This window comes from Ctenocephalides felis, unplaced genomic scaffold (genome assembly GCF_003426905.1).
Source record: "Ctenocephalides felis isolate EL2017-DRISC unplaced genomic scaffold, ASM342690v1 CF-g0.4_SCAFFOLD_03571, whole genome shotgun sequence".
In the NCBI taxonomy this organism is placed as follows: domain Eukaryota; kingdom Metazoa; phylum Arthropoda; class Insecta; order Siphonaptera; family Pulicidae; genus Ctenocephalides; species Ctenocephalides felis.
This window is the reverse complement of record NW_020539725.1, coordinates 55,354,071-55,373,867: the sequence shown is the minus strand read 5'-3', so window position 1 is coordinate 55,373,867 and position 19,797 is coordinate 55,354,071. Positions and strand designations below refer to the sequence as shown.

At 30.7% G+C, this 19,797-nt stretch overlaps 1 pseudogene; it reads left to right on the top strand.

Moving 5' to 3' along the window:
* The first annotated feature begins 14,935 nt into the window (after positions 1-14,935).
* LOC113386809 overlaps positions 14,936-19,797 on the top strand; it is a 128,481-nt pseudogene continuing 123,619 nt past the window's right edge.

Genomic DNA, 19,797 nt, shown 5'->3' with positions numbered 1-19,797 from the left:
TAATCTCACTTTTCCAGCTAACTCAGAAATAAAAACAAACTCATGTGTTTGTAATTGAAGTACGAGACATCAATATAACATTGAGAAATAATTTTTATAAGATAATATAAATTGTACCAAAGCCCATCAATAAAAATTCCAAAAGTTTGCCGTAAAATATCTCTCTAAAATTTATTGTTTTTTTTTATTTGATTGATTTCATTTGATTGACCTATATAATAATTTTTTACAATAATTATTTATTCTACCGCACTATTATCATTATTAATGTAAATATTTCTACATAATGTAATTTGTGTACTTGTCCGAAAAATGTTTTGAAGCGCATATCAATTAAATAATTATATTATGTATTCATTGAATTGCGTATTTATAACATTAAAACCGCATCTATTTGATAACAATCCATTGCGAAATTGGTTGATTGCATATTAAAGCATGAATTATATAATATTTGATGGAATGATACTAGGTGAATTAATAATTAGAAGAACCAGTAAATGGAATTAAGTAATAGCTAAAACAGGGTTTGATTTTTATGATTTTTTTTTTAAAGAAATAATTATGATTTTAAGGTTTTGATATTGCTAGTAAATTTGGCACACTATATTACTATCGGAATAAATGAGAATGACCTGTCATTATATTTAGTTTTGTAAACAAATATTTTATAATACGTTTTTTTATATAGTTGGAAATTATGAATTGCAAATTATCACATTTCTACATTGGTATCGACGACTTGAAGATTGCAATATTTGATTTATTTCTCATTTGAGTTTATTTAATCATTTGAAGTGCTCAACTTCACTTTAAAAGTGTGCTTACATGTATATAAATTTTTAAACTTTGTCTTATTTTATATCATAGATGTAAGCATTAAAATATCTTATTATTGGCACAAAATGTAATGTACTTTATCATATCAGATTTTCCGTTGCCATTCTAATTTTTTTGTTCCATAAAATTAGTTGATGATCATTCTGACTGAATAATTTAGTATTGTCAATGATTCAATTTTTTTCTAAATCGCACCAAAAGTGCTTCTTAAATAATAAAATTGAGCACCATGAACTAAACAAATTAAAATTTTATGTGAAAATAATTTATTTTTTATAAAAATATTAAATCATTAAATTAATATTTTTAAGTTTGATAAGTAAAAATTTATATCACTTTTTGCTTGCTTAATTTATCACTATTCATCAAGCGTTGGAGTTGGAACTTCAATATATTGCACATATTCACATATGCAATAAATTGAATGTAACTAAATATTAATTAATGCTTTATGTTCCAATGTTTTATGTGATGGCAGTATATATATATATATATATACTCGTATATATATATATATATATATATATATATATATATATATATTTGGAGCAATTACTCGCTTCGTTACCTATTATTTGAAACATTGAACATGCAGAAACTGTACCAGACACCAGGTGTTTAGTGCGCTTAAACCTAAATGACAGTTACGTGTACTTGCGAATGTTCTATGTGGCGAATACGGTTAATGAAATTTGCACATTTCAATAATTTTCTTTGATATTTCTACTCTGTAATGAACACCAAACGGAAGTATCTAGTATTTTACTCTAAATTTTAATTTTACGCTATGTTATTTTACGATATCTCTTTGCTATTTTACAAGACTCTATAAAACATCTAGTAGATTTAAATTCAATTCTCAATGCATCTAAATTATAAATACCAATAGTAAAAGGTTTACCGACATTCTCTCAAAAATAAGCAATATATAATTTTTTCTAATGATACTATTTTAAAGCAAAAGGTCAAAGATATGTAACTAGCCATCACCTTATTCTTACGACGTTTTGCTTTCCGGGTATAAGCAAAAATATTTCAATAATATCATAAAAGTATTTTTTTTCGTTGGTAGTTTTTTTTGGTTGATTATTCCTACCTCTAGGGACCGTCCATTAATTACGTGATCGATTTTATAATTTTTGAATTTTTTTACCTCCCCTCCCCATTGGTGATACGTGGTGATATTACAAATTACCCCCCCCCTCCTCCCTCTCCAAACGTCACGTGCATTTTTAGTCACGAGAAAAAAGTATAGAATTTTTGATTTTTTTTTTTAAATTCAGGTAAAAAATAAATACACGTGATATTTTACTATACATACCCCTTCTTACCCCACATGATATCTTGTGATTTTTTGTCAAACCCCCCTCTTCCTAAAAACATCACGTGATTAATGGACGCCTTCTTATATGTGAAAAGGCAGCTTCATATTATGTTAGGTATGCTAAAATTCGAAAATGGCTTACCGATTCGGCCAGTTTTAGTCTTAAAATATCTTTGATAGTCCGGAAAATGTGAGAAAGGTGAGAAATTATCTTAAACCCGCGTAAGAACTTTACATTTTACATTTAAAAATGTACTTTGAAGAGCGTGTAATTTAAAATAGTACAATGACCGGCTTATATGTCAAATGGTTTTGATAATTTGAAAGCGGTTGTTTTTAGGGTTATTTTCAATGTTGGTTATTCTTTCAATTTAATTTAATTTAGATTCAAACTTATTGTTTACCCGAATTCACTAGCAAACTCCTTAATAACAGAGAACTGTTGAGTTGTTTTTCCAGTATGTTCTTTCAGTATACAATGTCCCTTTGCGTCTGACAATTGTAAATTCCCCAAATTTATTAAATGTCCTTAACTGGACAGTTGTAAATAAAATAGAGAATAATTTTTTTGAGTATAAACTTTTTCCAAATGTTAGTATGAAAATGCAATTTTCGGTTTTGATAAATAAAATAAAAGGGAGTTGCATATTTTCCGTCTAGACGCCGTCTAAGACCTGCTAATCTGGTAGAAGCCGCCCACAAGGCAATTTCAAAACGAAAGGCACGCGACCAATGCAGCGCGGTTTGCTTTTGGCCGTGCCGAGCACGTGTCTGAAACTATAAACGTCAGTTCATGATGTTTTACAAATCCGGGTCATATTCACACCTTTAATCGAATGTCTATCTCAACTGGTTGTAAAGAAATAAACACACACTTTAATAATGGATATTGATTGGGAATGATACTGATTAGTTTTAGGTGAAAATTTACCGAGCCGTTTTCTTGTAATTAACTGTTGAAAAAAAAATTAAAACGATTTTTATGGAACTTTTTTGGCAATATATATCATGGTCTTATAGAACTTACTGAAATATTACGGCCTTACCACAAGTAGTTTAATTTAAAAAAATCATCAAAGTTTGAGAAAATTAGTAGTTTTTTTGCCGTTTGTTAAAATTAAAATTAGACGATTTACTTGGTATAACAATAGAGTACTTGGTCTTGAAGAACAGTGGCGGCGCTAGACCATTTGTGGGCGTCGGCGAAATTCGTTTGCGAGGCCCCCCTTTTTTACCAGTTGCAAGTTGACTAGTGGTGCATGGCATCGTTCCTAAAGGCAAAATGCTGAAACTTTTCGTGCCGTAATTTAAATTTTTGAAAAGCTTTAAAAAAATTTGTAAAGTGAAAGAAATTGACTTTTTTTAATTCGAAATATTTTGTTGAAAATTTTGAACTTTTTTTCAAAGCAATCACGTTGCGTTAGCGGATTAGAGACGAAATATCGAAGCGCGTAAACGCCGCGTTGCAGTCTAACTTAACTCACTATTAATTAAAATCTTTATAAAATATCTGATAATTTGATGTGCATATGCCAAATGGGTTTTGTTGTGCTTTCTTACTGGATTTCCAAAACCGCTAGACCTGCCTTCCTAAAAATGTAATCAATTTGGCACTTCTTGCCCCGTATCTTCAAAACGGGTTATCCTGCCTTTGCCAAAAACTAATCGGCACGTCTTCTTAACTTCAATACATGTCAAATGTTTTCTGAATTTTTCAAATTGGTCGATCCATGTGCGCGAAATCGTCGACGAAAATTTGCCAAAATGTACAGAAATCTTTAAAGATATATAAACATTTTTGTTTTCGATTTTTTTGCGATTACTATAACTGTATGAGATTTAATTTTTATCAGATAAATAGACCAATTGAAATAAACAAAAATTATACAGGTTAAAATAAACAAACTCTTGGGCAAAAATGGTTTGTTTTCCAGCTATTAGAAAAGCACTAAAATTAAATAATTATCCCGAAAAAGTTTCTTTTTTGTCATTTGATTAGCAAATTTTATGTTTTTTTGATCATTATGAATGAAAAATGGTTGGAAATCACTGGCTTAATAACTAATTAGACAAAATTTTGCAATCTGCAAGTGATTAATTAGATTTAAAAAATCTATAATCACACTAATTTGAGTGCACAAATCCGCACATCACATAGTAGGTACACATGGTCTGACTTTTTATAATTAATCATTTATCGTAGTTCCATAAAATTTATGTTAGATGCGACTATAATTTTTATATCTAAGTTTTTTTTTGAAAAAAGATTGTTACAATAAATTGCGAAGAAACTGTGCGGTCGATCTTGACGAAAAACAGCACGATGCCAACTGAAAACTTTCGATCAGTTTTTGAATTTTCAAAATTGGTTCAGAAATGTCAAAATGACATTTTTTTAAGAGTCTATAATTTTTTGTCGACGACATCAGAGCGGATCAACCGATTTAAAGGATTTAAAAAACATCCGATTCGTGTTGATAAATTGTCAAAGACAGGCTCAGCGGTTTCGGAGATACGAAAAAGTTTAAAAGGTTATCAATTTTTATTTGAAAGAACTGATCATCCCAATAGAATGATTAAAAATATATATTGTTTGTGTTGACGGTGTGAAACAATGATTAGTTTCAAATTAACAGTTTTTGTTATTATCTCATTGTTATTTCTCATTGATCAATTTATATTGATCATTGATTACTTTTATTTCTCGAATATTTAATTACTGTTTCGATACGTTAAGATTCCCACTCGTATGTATTCCCAAAAAGAACGATGATTTACAATTTACATTGTGCTCACATAAGAAATACTCAAATATAAACAACCAGAGAATTAGCTCCCGCGAAGTTGTTTAGATTTAATAATCTATAGTGTTGACAGACGATATTAGATTATGTCCATAAAAGATAAGAGAGTAAAATAATAGTGCCTGTAAGCCACTAATCACCTTCTTTATACTTTCTTTCTTTATACTTGTTTCTTTATACATTTCTTTCTTTATACTTGTTTATCTATGCCACTAATCACCTTTTTTACTCGCACATCCGTATGAAAATTAACTAAGTTTTAAATAATTAAAATTTTTCCGGGGCCTTCTGCGAGGCCCCCCCAGGCGCGAGGCCGTCGGCGGTCGCCGACACCGCCGACGCCTAGCGCCGCTACTGTTGAAGAACGTACTGAATCATTAAAGTCCTGCGGTTCAATTATAAAAATGGTTGATTTGTGAAAATTTGCTTTTAGAAAATACTCCGTGTTAACATGTTTGTTCGATTTCAATTATGTGTATTAAAACCACTCGCAATACTTTCAATAACTCATAAATTAATTTATTTTTTATTGATTAAGTCGATTATTTACACATATCGGGAAGTTCATGTAACTTGCCTCAAGGCAAAATACCAATACCAACTAGTTTTATATTTTTTGTCATTCTATATATTATTTTTATTTTCTTCTAAAAGAAAAGTATTTCGGGACGTAATAACTAACAAGGAGAACTTAAGGTTTACTCTTCTGGGATTTTGATGAAACTTTGCATTGTGATAGAGTTGATAGTCAAATTGAAAAGTTTAAAATTTTATTGGCCTATGACAAGCGGTTGAATTAAAAAAAAATAATTGAAATTGTGAAAAATAGGCAGGGCGCAATACACATACCTTGTAAGAAGGTTCAAATCCAGTCTGAAAATAAAAAATCGTTTGATAATTTCATTGTAGTAAATTTCAGGTAAAAAAACAATTTGTTTGGATACGTTGACTATGATTTTTTATATGTACTGTAAATTTTCATATAAATTCAACGTTTTTGCATATAGAATTGAAAAAGAATCTAAAATGAAATTGTTATAAAAAGGAAAATCAATCATATTTTACATACGATATAAAGCAAAAATATGAACTACCGAGAATTCTAAGAAATGATCATAAGAAACAATCGTTTTTTTATCTCCCATAGTAAATGAAATACAGTATAACATTTTATGATTTCTTCTCATAATCGTGGTCCATCAAACCCAATTTTATACCTTGTTTTTACGATCGTATGTGTATAAAAGCGAGTTTTTGAAAAGCGATCTATTTTTGCCAATAAAACTTACAATATTCTGAATAATACGGACTTCCATTTATTCAAATTCAAAGGCTCTATGGAATTTGTAATAATAAAAACTGACATTTCTTCACAAAAAGCACTTACCTAGCAATTGTGAAGGGGCAGCTTTTTTTGTACACAAACGTTGCGCCGCGCCGTCTGGGAGAGCTTTTGAAAACTTTATCGATAGTAAAGAGAGAGCTGGGATGATGGATAAAATGATAATAAAACAATAAATATAATTTAAATAATAAATGATAATACAAATATAATGTTGGAAATTTATTCAGTTAATTTTATATTTTGCAATTATTTCTTGTTAAGCACTATTTTATATACCCTTATTATATATTTCTGAGCAGCATTTCATTTTTTAAAAAAAAATTTCTCTATTTTGTAATCGATATTGCCAGTTCTCTCTTAACATTTAATTTTCGTTGGCATAATGAATAATAGTTTTATGTGTTTTTTTTTTTTTTGAAAATCCAAGATTTAGAATTTATTTTCTATTTCCTGCATCACTGCATTTTCAATTTAATTGGTGTCAAATTTATAGAATGATGAGTTGAAGAGTGATTTGATTCCTCTGTTTTTTTTTTTATTTTTGCCAATTTTCTTTCTTCACTGGCTCTTTATCTATAACCAGAGAAAATAAATGAACGTGTGTACACTTTGGAGCTTTCCAGAACTCGACAGTGACGAGGGAGCGTTAGAAAACTTTCGGGGAAATGGACGCGCTAAAGTTCATGGTACAAATCGTTTTTTAAATAGTTCCGGATGGCTGCGCGCACTTTTCAGAGGGGCTTAGTTTTCATATTTCCACATTGAGCTTTTGCTTCGCATTATTATGAAATTATATCGCATGACGTGGAAAATTAAACGAAAAAATGATTTTCAGTCGACTCCTAATTTTTTTTTCATGAAGTATATAAATAGTTTTAGTTTGAATTTTTCCGCTGTTTGATATATAATATTAGACTTGTCTAAAACAGAATTCATACTCAGATTGAATCAAACGGTGATAAAATTGAATTAAGTGTAGAGACTCATATTCGGCTGTACATATTCGAATTCGTAATGTCTGCAAGGAAAGGGTTTTCAATAATTAATATCCCATTAATATTTTATCATATTCTATTTTAGCTTCATTAATGATTTTTTATATAATATTTTAATTTACAGATTTGTTATATTTCCGACTAACTGTTTTTTTTTTGAGATTTTTGCTCCTATGAATAAATTCATATATTTTCTCTGATGATATTTTTGAATTTGAAGTGATATTAATTAATAACATTATTTAGTGTAGTAACAAAAAATCTACCATTTTTCCAATAGATGACTTAATTTATCCGTACCTTAAGTCTGATCTTGTTCTAGTATCAATGAAGGTTTTTTTTTATTTACATTTATGAATTACAACCAGTCGTTCTTATACAACATTCAGTAATTTTGATGGTTTGTTAAATAAAGGAAAAAGGTCGAAAGGTCACCCATTAGTGATCCGATTCGATGTTGGATACGTTTAGCTTAATTTCTTCCTTAACAGTGTTAAGTGTATGAACCAACCAATTTGGGACATACTTGGGTGCGTTTATAATTTCTTTCAAAATCCTGTTTTGAAATCTTTGTATTATGGCGATGTTAGATTTGCGTGCCTTTCCCCAGAGCTGTATTCCGTACGTCCAAATTGGTTTCAACATGACTTTGTACAGAAGAAGTTTGTTCCATGTGCTCAACTGAGATTTTTGGTTTAACAATCAGTACAGTTTTCTTCTCGTGATATACAGATGTTGACGTTTATATCAATGAAGATGAAGGAAATTTTATTAAAATTATATCAAAACTTATAGATCCTTGATTTCAATTCTTATTATATTATATTTCAGTATTTATAAAACATTTTAGTTATGATATTTCATCTTCCGCTATAAAAGTGGGTGGCGTTAGATAGATGAGATATCTTAAAACTAACTTTTAGAAAATAAAACATTCCGAAGGATTGTAATTGGACTACTCAGTTTTGTGGAGAAAGTTTGCTCTATTTTATAGTTTTTGTTTAATAAATGCGAAATTATGTGATAATCATTATAATATGCAAAGGGCGAAATATAGTAAAATGTCGTCCTCTGTGCCAATATTTTAAAAAATCAACATTTGTCTATTTTCAATATCGAGATCATCATTGACAAGGAATTCGTTTATATTTCATTCCAATAGAGTATTCATAGTGCCATTCCGAGAATTTGGAACAAAGTGCTTTTTTTCATAAAACCTCTCACTCTGAATATGAGATATTATAATGAGACAGCCAAAACAGGAGGGACTGCTCTGCTCGAAGAAAACTTTTATCCTAATTAGAATTGTGCCTTGAGTATAAAAGGAAAAATCCGATTAGTTCGTGCTCGGAATGGGTATAAGCTGTTTCGTGATGCTAAAATCGGACGGTTTTGTTTTAATATGGTTATTTCCAAGTTCGTTTAGTCTTTCGTTTATATCGTAATCAACTTTATTGCGGGTGAATGATATTTTTGTTAAAATGGAGGAAGGGATATGATCAGAGGAAGATGAAATATTATAACTGAAATATTGAAAAAAAGCCTTGAAATCTAGCATCTATTATTTAAGTATTAAGTCTCTCCTTCGATTCAGCTTGTTAGGTTATAATTTAACCTGTTTAGCTGTGAACTGATTTGTTGATATAATTTATGTATTTGTTGCAGTTCTTATTACAATCACTGATTTGCCACTAAATTATAATTGAAGATGATATATTTATTGATAATTTATTACATATGTTGTTACGCAAACTATACTTTTAGAAGTGAGTAAAATAAGTCCGATCCAAATCTTCGCTATCCCCTTACAGAAGCAGCCATCCCGTGTAAAAGCTTAATGCCATGAAGGTTGTCGCCTTCATGACTAATATAATAAAATGTAAATACGTCTGAACAGATATAATTTTATTTTTTTTTTTCGTTCATCTTCATTAACACGTTAATCGTCATATCAGTCATATGGGCCTATGATGCAAGAAGTTCTACATGAACCATGTCAGATATATATGTCTGACATTCTCGACTGAAATACACAGAGATCAAAAGTTTTATTATAGGGGCTATGTAAGTCATAAAAAATAATGCTTTTCCAGGAATTTTGGCAAAAAATTTCTTTGATACATTAAGTTCCCTTTATACATTTTTAACTACATTATCTAATAAAGTGTCCATGGCCGATATGATTGTTTTATATTATCGTGGCGCTTAACGTGTTAAATTATTTCATATGTAACTTTGCTGATCAAACCATCTTTCAAACATTATATTGCAACAAAACTCATTTATTACTATGGAATATTTCAAAGTTTACCATTTTGTTTGCGAGAAATTTATTCCTATGTCTGTCTCGAGACTATTTTTTCGTCTAACACGTGTAACACGCCGTTCACCTATATGTAAACGAGCAACACATCGAACAACCGTGTGTGTGGTTTATAATTCACTGCGCGTTTTCCGGATTTCCATCGCCTTGGCTAAGCTTGTATAGTGCCCACGGTAGCCGGTGGCATTAACATGATCTCTATAAAACTAGATGTATGATAAACTGAGAGTTGGTGATAATTTTACTTCAGGAGTCTCAGTAAAACTCCAGAAATAAAACATCTATAATGTTGATGTACGTTTGGCTCATTATAAATGATTAAAGTAAACTTTATGTATCATAGTTACGAAAAAAAAAAGAATTTTTTCAAAGAAAATGTACATTTTATTGGAAGTTTACAAAATATTGTTTCCCAATTTCTACACTTCAATACTGATCAACTACTTCTATTTTTTGGAAATTATATTTGACATCTGAAATATATGAACACTTTGAATGTAACAAAATATTTTTCAATATTAATGTTAAAAAATATTTTTTAATAAATTCTTTGGGCGGGGCAGAAAGGTCACTTTGACTTTGAGCAATTATATTGCGAAAACCTTATCAAACAAACAACTATCTATGTTCAGTAAAACTCCCAGCTAAGTGATCATTAAACAAATGTCTTTTTTGGTGTTTTCAAAAAATTTGTTACCTGGTCCTTTTTTACCTATAGGCGGGGTAAAATGGGACAGCCAGGGGACAAGCTGGTCCAATGTCTGTCAATTTTTCTAATAATAGCTATATTATTCAAGCAATGCAAAATATGAACTTTATAGGTACATTTGTTACAGAGATAACACTGTATATAACCGTGATCTAGTATTTCTACTTATATCTTCTAAAATTTACCAGGTCACCCAAACAAATATTTAAAAGAATTTGAAGTGAGGAATCTCTCTTACTCCTACTAAGATTTAAAAAAAATGGCCTTACGATCTTATAAAATGTTAAAAAATTAAAAAAATAGATGACTCATTGGGAATAGACTCTTGAAATGCATAAAGACCAGTGTATTGTCTCAAAAAATAATATTATTTTGTTCGGCAAAGAATATATGCAAAAAAAACTTCTGCAATTGTTTATTTTGTTTTTTACTACTCTTTATTGTGTACACTTTTGAAGCGGTGAAGCTTTAGTTAGTCCTTTTTTTACCCCACCCATGTGTGAGCTTTTATAGAGGTTATATGAAAAAAAAAACTGTTGAATCTAACTTAAAATTAACAATACATCTTACAAAACATTGATATAACGTAAACCTAAAAATTATATTAAGGTCTTGTACACTAAACAACAGTGCTCACAACCAAAAAACTACAACGAAAGAAAATACTTTTGTTATGGATTTTCAAACATTGTCGTTTATACGTACTCTCATAGCGACGTCGTAAGAATCAAGGTGATGGCTGGTTACAAGTCTTTTGCCCTCTACTTTCAATTATTGTTGTTAAAAAAATCTTTAATTGTTATGGGAAAACGTTGGTGGACCTTTTTACCTGCTGACCTTTATGACTTTCTCTATGCTATTTATTTTGTTCTTAATATAATATTATTATATCCACCAGCTCTCGCAAAAATCTCCGGTAACAAGCCGCGTTTCACATCATAGCGACCACGCGCGCTAACCGGATTTATTTTAAATACACAAAACGCGCGGCGGCCTGAAAAGCTGTCTGTTTTCCGAATCGATTTGACTTCGTGAAAAACCCTGAGGGCTGCATGTAATCGACACTGAGTGATATTCAATAATTGATTTGGAATTTGCTACTCTGCGTGATTTATGTTTGCGCAGAAAATCTTTTTTGGTTCTCTTTAAATATTGGAAGGGAAGGGTAGAAGACTCAGGAAAATGATTTCATAAATATATTAAATATAGGGTCCGCCATCTAACTTTTGCAGCCATTTTGAATCTTTAGCATCCATTTTGATTTTTTGGCATCCATTTTGATTTTTTGGCAACCATTTAAAAGTTAGGCTGCTGTGTGCATTTCCCTTTCAAACCAAAACTATTATTTCAAATTAAAAAAAAACAGTAGTTTTTTTATAGAATTTTCAAAAAAAAAAAAAGTTATTTGGCGGACCCTATATTTTTTATCGCTTTTATCATGTATTGAAAATCGGAATTTTTCTTTGATGAATTCTTTATAATCATGCTCCATTCATTCAGTTTTCTAATAAAATTAATTTAGGGTAATCAAAGCTATTACCACTATAAAATTATTTCCATGTAAATTTTATTATTGTAACCCTGTACGTGAATTTCGAACCATACCTTCGCCAGGCTAACGGGTTGTATGTGCCACATGAATAATAACGAAAACAGGGCACGTTTTGTTTTATGTATCTCGTGCATGCATTAGTAGGTGCAGGAAATGTGGATCATACGAAATATGTGAGCCGGAAGTTCTTCGGAATTATCTCATCAAGTGAGAGAGCTTTTAATATTACAACAATCTGTGCACCAGTTTAGGAGCTTAATATTAAATGTGTTTTTGAATGTACAAGATTTTAAAGACGGTGGCATAAGAGTCAGGGGTTGGAATTAAGACAATAATGGAAAACAAGTCATAATTTTATTCTACAACTTTTGTTCGAACAAACTTTTTACGTAGCTCTCACTGTTTACCTTGTAGGATAGAATTTGTGTGATATTTAGATATTTAAATGCAAAGTGCTGATAGTTTTGAGCAACTATTCAAACTATGTCATAAATTCGTCAAGAACCATGTAAAATTTTATACATCGTTAAATTGGTTTCAAAATTATTAGTTTTTTATCCATATATCATAACTTCGTATTTCTAACGGTTTAGCCTATGGGCGAGTTAGACTGCCAAAGTTTAAGGAAAATCTCAAGAAAATTCTATTTGACTTTTAAGATATAGCAATTTTAATTTTTAATTTTACAACAAATTTAAAACTTTTAAAGTTCAGTTAAATCAATAATACAGCACAACTTTATAATTGCAGTTATAAAGCAGAAATTTATATTTCCGCAAGCAGAAATTTATATTTCAAATTAAACTCTCCTCAATTCTTGAAATTATGCAAAAATAATGTATTAAATAAATAATAAGTTGAATTACCTCTCCAATATTTACTTCAAACTTTGTACAGCACCATCAAATTCTTCAGAACCGGTTTGTAATTTTAAATTTCATTAAAGATCCAGCAATGATTTCTGTACATATTCCTTCTTGATAACGAATCGTCACGATTGGTGGCTTCGGAATAAATCAAATATAATTAAATTGCGGAATCTTGGTCGTTATTTGAACTTGCTATCTTCTCTATCGGAACGTGCAATATTCCTTTTAAAGTTTTTATTCGGCACGAATTTCACATTTGCATTCTCGATGCGAAGTGTATTACTTTTGACGGGATTATAATCCTATTTTAATTTTGAGGCGCTAGTATTCGACTAAAAAAGTAGTTAGTAGGTACGGAATTTGGGGACATATTAGTTGCGGTTGTTATTTGTGTTAGCAAAATTTACCAAGTTGCAACATAATATTATTTTTGAATTATACTTTTTTTTCTTTTTGCATGCAGCATGTTTAAAAAATAACACATGAAAAATACGAAACGAACCAAATCTGCTGTCCGAACAATTTATAGCTCCGGATTTCGTCCGACAGTGACACATGAGCCTAGGGGTTATAACCGTTCCGCCGGCGCCTTGCCCCAGCAATTTTAATACATACATAAGCACGATTTTAATGCGTGCTTTTAGTAAAAGTGTCAAACATTTACCTTGATTACCATCAGATGTAGATAAGCGGATTATGGGGTTTTTATAGTACACCCTAAGTTGTTCCTAACACGCGGATCATTTTCATTATTTAACACCTCTTTTAAACCGTATAAATATGCTATTGCGGTAATAATGACTATTATGATCCTGACGAGACCGGAAAGTCGATCATTCTTATGATTTTTGAAATAACACGGAAAGTCAGCTGTGCATAATGAACAGCAGTCACATAAAATCTATACAGATGCTCTATAGCTTGTAATTTTTAATATTCTAATCTAGTTAGAAACTTTATTAGCATCTAATGACCTTATTTATTTCATGTTTTTATTCACCGGTAAAGAAAGTCGACCCGGATGCTTTGGCGCCCGGGTCGTCACGCCAGATATTATAAATCAGAAATGTTTAAATATTATAAAAATTTAATATTTATATCTTTTTGTTTATTTTTATATCCTAAATATTTTTATTATATATTATTATTTTCGAGTATGCAAATGATACATGAGATTTGTATGTGTGTATGAATATGTAAATATGTGATGATAAACTTCACTAATAAACACTACAGAACAGTAATAACACTTCAATATGTGTGATAGTACACGTAAGATACAAGAACCAGTAAGGATCAAGGATACATTTCCATATGAGTAGACAATACACAGAACAGGATAACAACAGCATTTGCCAACTTCAACATGATGGCTTTCGAAAACATTATAGAAGATGTAGTATACACCTGCAATATTGCGAAAATCTATGCGTACACCCACATACTGAACTCAGAAGATGAAAACATAAGATATACAATTGCTTTCACACACATAAGGTCACGAAGCAAGTAATATAGTCTTATTGCTTCGCATCCTCTTAAAATATGTTCACATGCAACATAATATTTTACTTGGGTGATGGGAGATTTATCACAAGAAGTAAATGGAATATTTGTTACATTACGAAGATTTGTTTTTATATTTAGGAACCATAACATGATATTCTACATTTACATTAAACATATCACAATCCAAGCATGTAGGCGAGTACACGAACAATATGTTACATGAGCCTGACATACACTCCATAGAATCTGCGCGCTTATATTTGATACCAACACAGATATCGATTTTCATAAACCAACACCGAATTTACATGTAAACTAAGCTGTATTAAACTATTAGCTGTACCTTGAGGGATCTACAACATGTACTCACAAAAAATGATTCATTTACACTGGTTTACATAACATGAAAACGATTCAACCTTTAACACCCACGGGCCACAGAAATTACAATATCTAGAATATTGTCAGTAAAAAGTAGCGCGCACGCAACAAGGATTTCCGACCCGGAAAATAACAAAAAAAAATTAAATGGATGTGGAAGTTGTTCGGAAAAATATAGAAAACAAAACTTAAAAAAAAAGAAACATGGCGATGTGCATTGGAATTGTTTGTCTGTGTAGGTGTACGTGTTTGCGACCGTTTTGGCGTAATAACGATCTGACAGCCGCGGTCAGACGGTCGGTGCAGGCCGGGCGACTTTTGGCATCATCCTTACAACGCTCCCCGTCACATATCCTACGACAACTTCATTTGTGTGATGATGATGATGAAGCTTCTTTGTGTGCTTGCGGGGGTGTTGCGGTAAGTACTTTGATGATTGATGTCATTTGTATATTAATTGTTAATTGAGACATTTACCTCCATTCAAACATCATGATTACATATGCAACGATCAAAATTCTAATGTTTTCTAGCATCACTTGCAACCAGTTGAAAACTAGCATAGTTGTCTCTGTAAGTTCTCCAAAAGTCTCATTGAGATGTATTGAAAATATTATTCTTTACATAACTGTTAGTGATATATCAGATCAATTTATCTATTTTTCAAAAAAAAAGATGATGTAGATTTATCATCAAATCAAGAATTTATGACAATTTTTTTATTTTAAATAGAAACATATAGAACGTTTGTGGAAATATTTTAAAATAAACTAATCCATAATTGATAAAAAAAAATTAAATATATCTATCAGTCTCAGAGACTCACTTCATAACATAAGACTTATGTTTCGAATTACTAATTCATATGGAAAATATATAAGATAATATTTTTTTAGTACATATGTAGAACATTGTTCAGAAACAATTATGTATAGATTACGGAAATGAAATTTAAACAAGTAAGACTTATTACACGTGCATATGATATTCAAATATGCAATATTTATACATTCATGATCAAGTAATAGCATTCAGATATTTAAAGGTTAGAAAGTAATAGCTTATATCATAGTTTCAAAAAATGTTCTTGAAAAAAAAATTGGAAATCATTTTTGAGTTTTTATGGTAACCTTATAACGTGTGAAAAAGGGTGAACTTTGGTTTTTCCCTTAGATTTACACTTTAGGAATTTTATTCTGGAATAATACAAAAAATATTTTTTTTCCATTCTCACTCAATCAATGGTTAATAGTGGTGACCAATAAATCCGTAAAATAGGTGGTCAATGAAATTGCAAAAGTTTCAAAGGGTCAATAAATCAGACCATACTGTATTTTTTGTTTAATGCGGGTGAATCCATTTAGTGCTAACTCAATCAAATTATTGCATAGAATATAATTCATTTTTAAATTGGAAAATGCAGTTAACTGAACCTCATGAATTTGAGCGGTCAAAACTTTCATAGTGCACAAAGTTCACTAAACTTTTACTCCGTGATAATGACTCTTGGTCAGAGAACGACATGTTGGACCACATGCCGAAGCCAACAATCAGCTTTTGTAAATGCTTTGATAGTTTGCCGTAATTAATTTTTTCATATTATTTTTAAATATTTGTGCATTATCTATATATATAGTAATTTAAAAATGACCATTATTAGCTTAGTAGAAAGCTTAATACTACTCATACACAATATACAACCCATGACAGTCATGTCATCTTGCTTTGCTGCATGAATTCTCTATTATCATTTTGTCTAAAATATTAACAAACCATTCGATTTCCTGGTTCCAAAAGTCTTCTATACTTCAAATTTTGTCACATTCAAATGTGCACAATCCTTTTTTATTTGAAAGCCTTTCGAACTTTGAAGTCACAAATCATCGACGGAAGTTTTTGATGCCATATCTTTCTAAACAAACAAAGGCTTTTCAATATCACAGCTTATACACGGAAACACTTTGTCACGCGAATTCCATAGTGAATGCTTTACGACACGCCAACGCCATACTAAATATAGGGAAGAAGAATTAACATGAAAGGGAAACCCCCGAAAATATTTAATATATAGTCTTGGGAGAACATGATGCTTAATACAAGCCGACTTGTTGACAACGATAAATAGCTACTTCATAGTGAAAATTGCCCCAAAAAGAAGGAGAATTTAAAAAGGGTTGGTTTTCTATGTTTTAGATAGATAGATAGATACTTTATTCTATCTATTATTATATTTATAGGGAAGAGCGGAGGATAAAAATCCAGGGGTAAAAGGGTCCACAGAGTAACATAGTTCGATAGTTGTTTGTTTGATGTGTGTTATTTGTTGTGATATAATTAGTTCGGTTTTCACAATGTAATTGCTCAAAGTCAAATTGAGCCTTTGTGCTTCGCCCTATATCATAATAATGAATTTGAAAGTTTCTATATTTATTTATAATTAATTTTTAATGAGTTTCATAATTTTCTCCGACATTTTAGAAATTTTACCATGTGATATCAATATCGGAATAGCTATTGTAACAGCTTTGTACAAGCTGTATTTCCAGTGGACGACACCTAATATCTTTTCAAACTAACCTCGTGTTATTCATTTTTAAATATATTTTTGCAAGTGAAAAAATTCCAGAAAATACTTACCATGTTCGCTGTGAGTTATTACCGCCCAGTTTGGCTTACGTACGCGCTGAGAAAATTTGCAAATTGCCAGGAATAGCGCGCGAAGCATAAATCCTTCGAGTTCTTTGAGTGTGTATAATAATATCCCGGACCGGAGAATGCAAGGAGTGTAGCTCAGTAGCTTCTTCCTCTGTTCTTAAATATTCATAATGGAACAACCAGACCGCTAGATGTTTCCAGTCTTATTCAAAAACCATTCTTTTATATATAGACTGCGAATAATAATGATAGAGGAAAAAGCGCTTTTCAAAGGCTGGTAATTATAAATAATGCTATAGAAAGCTAGCGACCTGGAATTTTCAGAAAGGATATAATTAATGATACAACTGTTCTGTTGGGCTTTTAATGTTTTCATTTTTGTGCTAGGTAATTATGTCCTATTGTATGTCATATGGTAAAACTTAGTTGTAAAAACTTAGTAATATGCAAATGGAACCGAATTATTATTATTTCAATAAGACATTAGACCTGTTTGCCTCTCTAGCGTTCCACTTTACCACGTCTATAGGGTAAAAAGGACCAAATGACAAATTTAAATAAAACTAGTGGGGTGTCTGGCATCGTGCCTTAAGGCAAATTGCTGGAACTTCCAGTACCGTAACGACATGTTCGAGGAATACTGAATATTTTCAAATAAATTAATATAAATATTGTAACATTGTCTAATATTTATAAGAATTATATAAACTAAATGAAATTATTTGTTTAAAGTATATTAGAACTACAGTCAGAATTAAAAATAAAATCTGAATTATTTTCGATATACAAAAAAATTTTTTTTTGAAAAAAAAAAAGTTGAAACATCTTTTTTCTAAAATCAATTATTTTGTTAAGACAAGCAGAAAGTTCTTTGAATCATTTAAATCGGACGCTTAGCTCTCAAAAGCTGCCATTTTTTACACACTTAGCTCCGTATCTTCGAAATGGCTGGGCCTGCCTTTGCCAAAAACTAATAAACACTTCTCCCAATCATTACTAATTGAATGTTTTTTAGATCATACAAATCGGATGTTCCGTTCTCTCAAAAACTCGATTTCTATTTTCTGCACTCTTCGCTCTTTATCTCCGTAACTGCTGGACCTGCTTTTGCCAAAAACTAATTTTTTTTGAACCATTCAAATCGGTTGATCCGTGCGCCCGAAAACGTGACTGGAAATTTGTATCCATACATACATACACATACACGCACACACACATCCATTTTTTCTGAGGTATGCTAAAATGTTCAAAAACCCTTCAAAACGACGAGAAATGTAAAAATTTTCAATTTCGATTTTCGGCCCATTACAATAATTTACCTAACGGGAAGTTAAAAACACATTTTTACAATAATAAATTGGATAGAAACATAGTCAGATAGTTGTATGTTTCATATATGTTATTTATTTAGATTTACAATATAATTTTGCTCAAAGTCAAATTGGACCTTTGTGCCCCGCCCTACCATATTTCTATCAATCTCATATTTCAATTTACAAAGTTTGGAAAAATGTGTTATTTTGGATAGTAAATTAATCTAATCTTTTATATCGAGATTCACATTTGTCTATATTTGCTTTTTTATCCAGAGAGATTTAAATCCCTGATGTACTCTGTGTTTTATATCGTTTCTAATATAAAGAGAATGCCTGTGCTGGCATCGTTAGTGTTTCTCTAAATAATAGATTAGCTCTTTGTGATCACTACTGTAAGGCAAATTACTTTTGTAAGCTTACTGAGAGATCACAATTAACCAACAAATGTATAGGTACTGTGTAGAGGTAGACGATGAATTGCGGTCGAGTTTGTTCGATTATAATAATTACATCACTGCCATTACAACTGACTATTGGAGAATTGGACATTCAATTTTAAGTTTTTAACCTCTATTCTATGTTTTATTCAGGAAACATCCGTGACAGGTTAATAGTGATATTATTTAATGGGATAATTAGATGGAAGGTCATGTAATGCAAATCATATGACACTTAAGACTATTCAAGTGAATCTAAATTATAGCTAATTACAGCAGTAAAATTTGTTTGCATTATTTTTTTTTGTTGCCAACATTTTTGGAAATGTAATGAATGAGCAATTCTTCAAATTTGATCTTAATCTATTCCAATTTAAATAAATTATCCTTTGAATTCAATGTCAACGTCTTTAATCTCGCCCATATTAGGGTGGCCACTAAGTAAGTGCGGATTTTTTGTTAGAAAATCAAAGTCGTTTTGCTCATGGAACTAAATAGCTTTATTCTGAACTCCATTTTAATCATTTAGTTTTGTCATCTTTCAAGCTGCATCAATATCCCACTCTCATCAAAATTCTGGTTCTTATTAGCCAAAACCTGAATCGGGTACAATTTGGCACCATCTTCATATCACCATCATCATCATCATTATTGTTTTTTTTTTTTTAATTCATGGTTTTTGTCATCTTTCAAGCTGCATCAATATCCCATTGTCATTAAAATTATGGTTTTTATTAG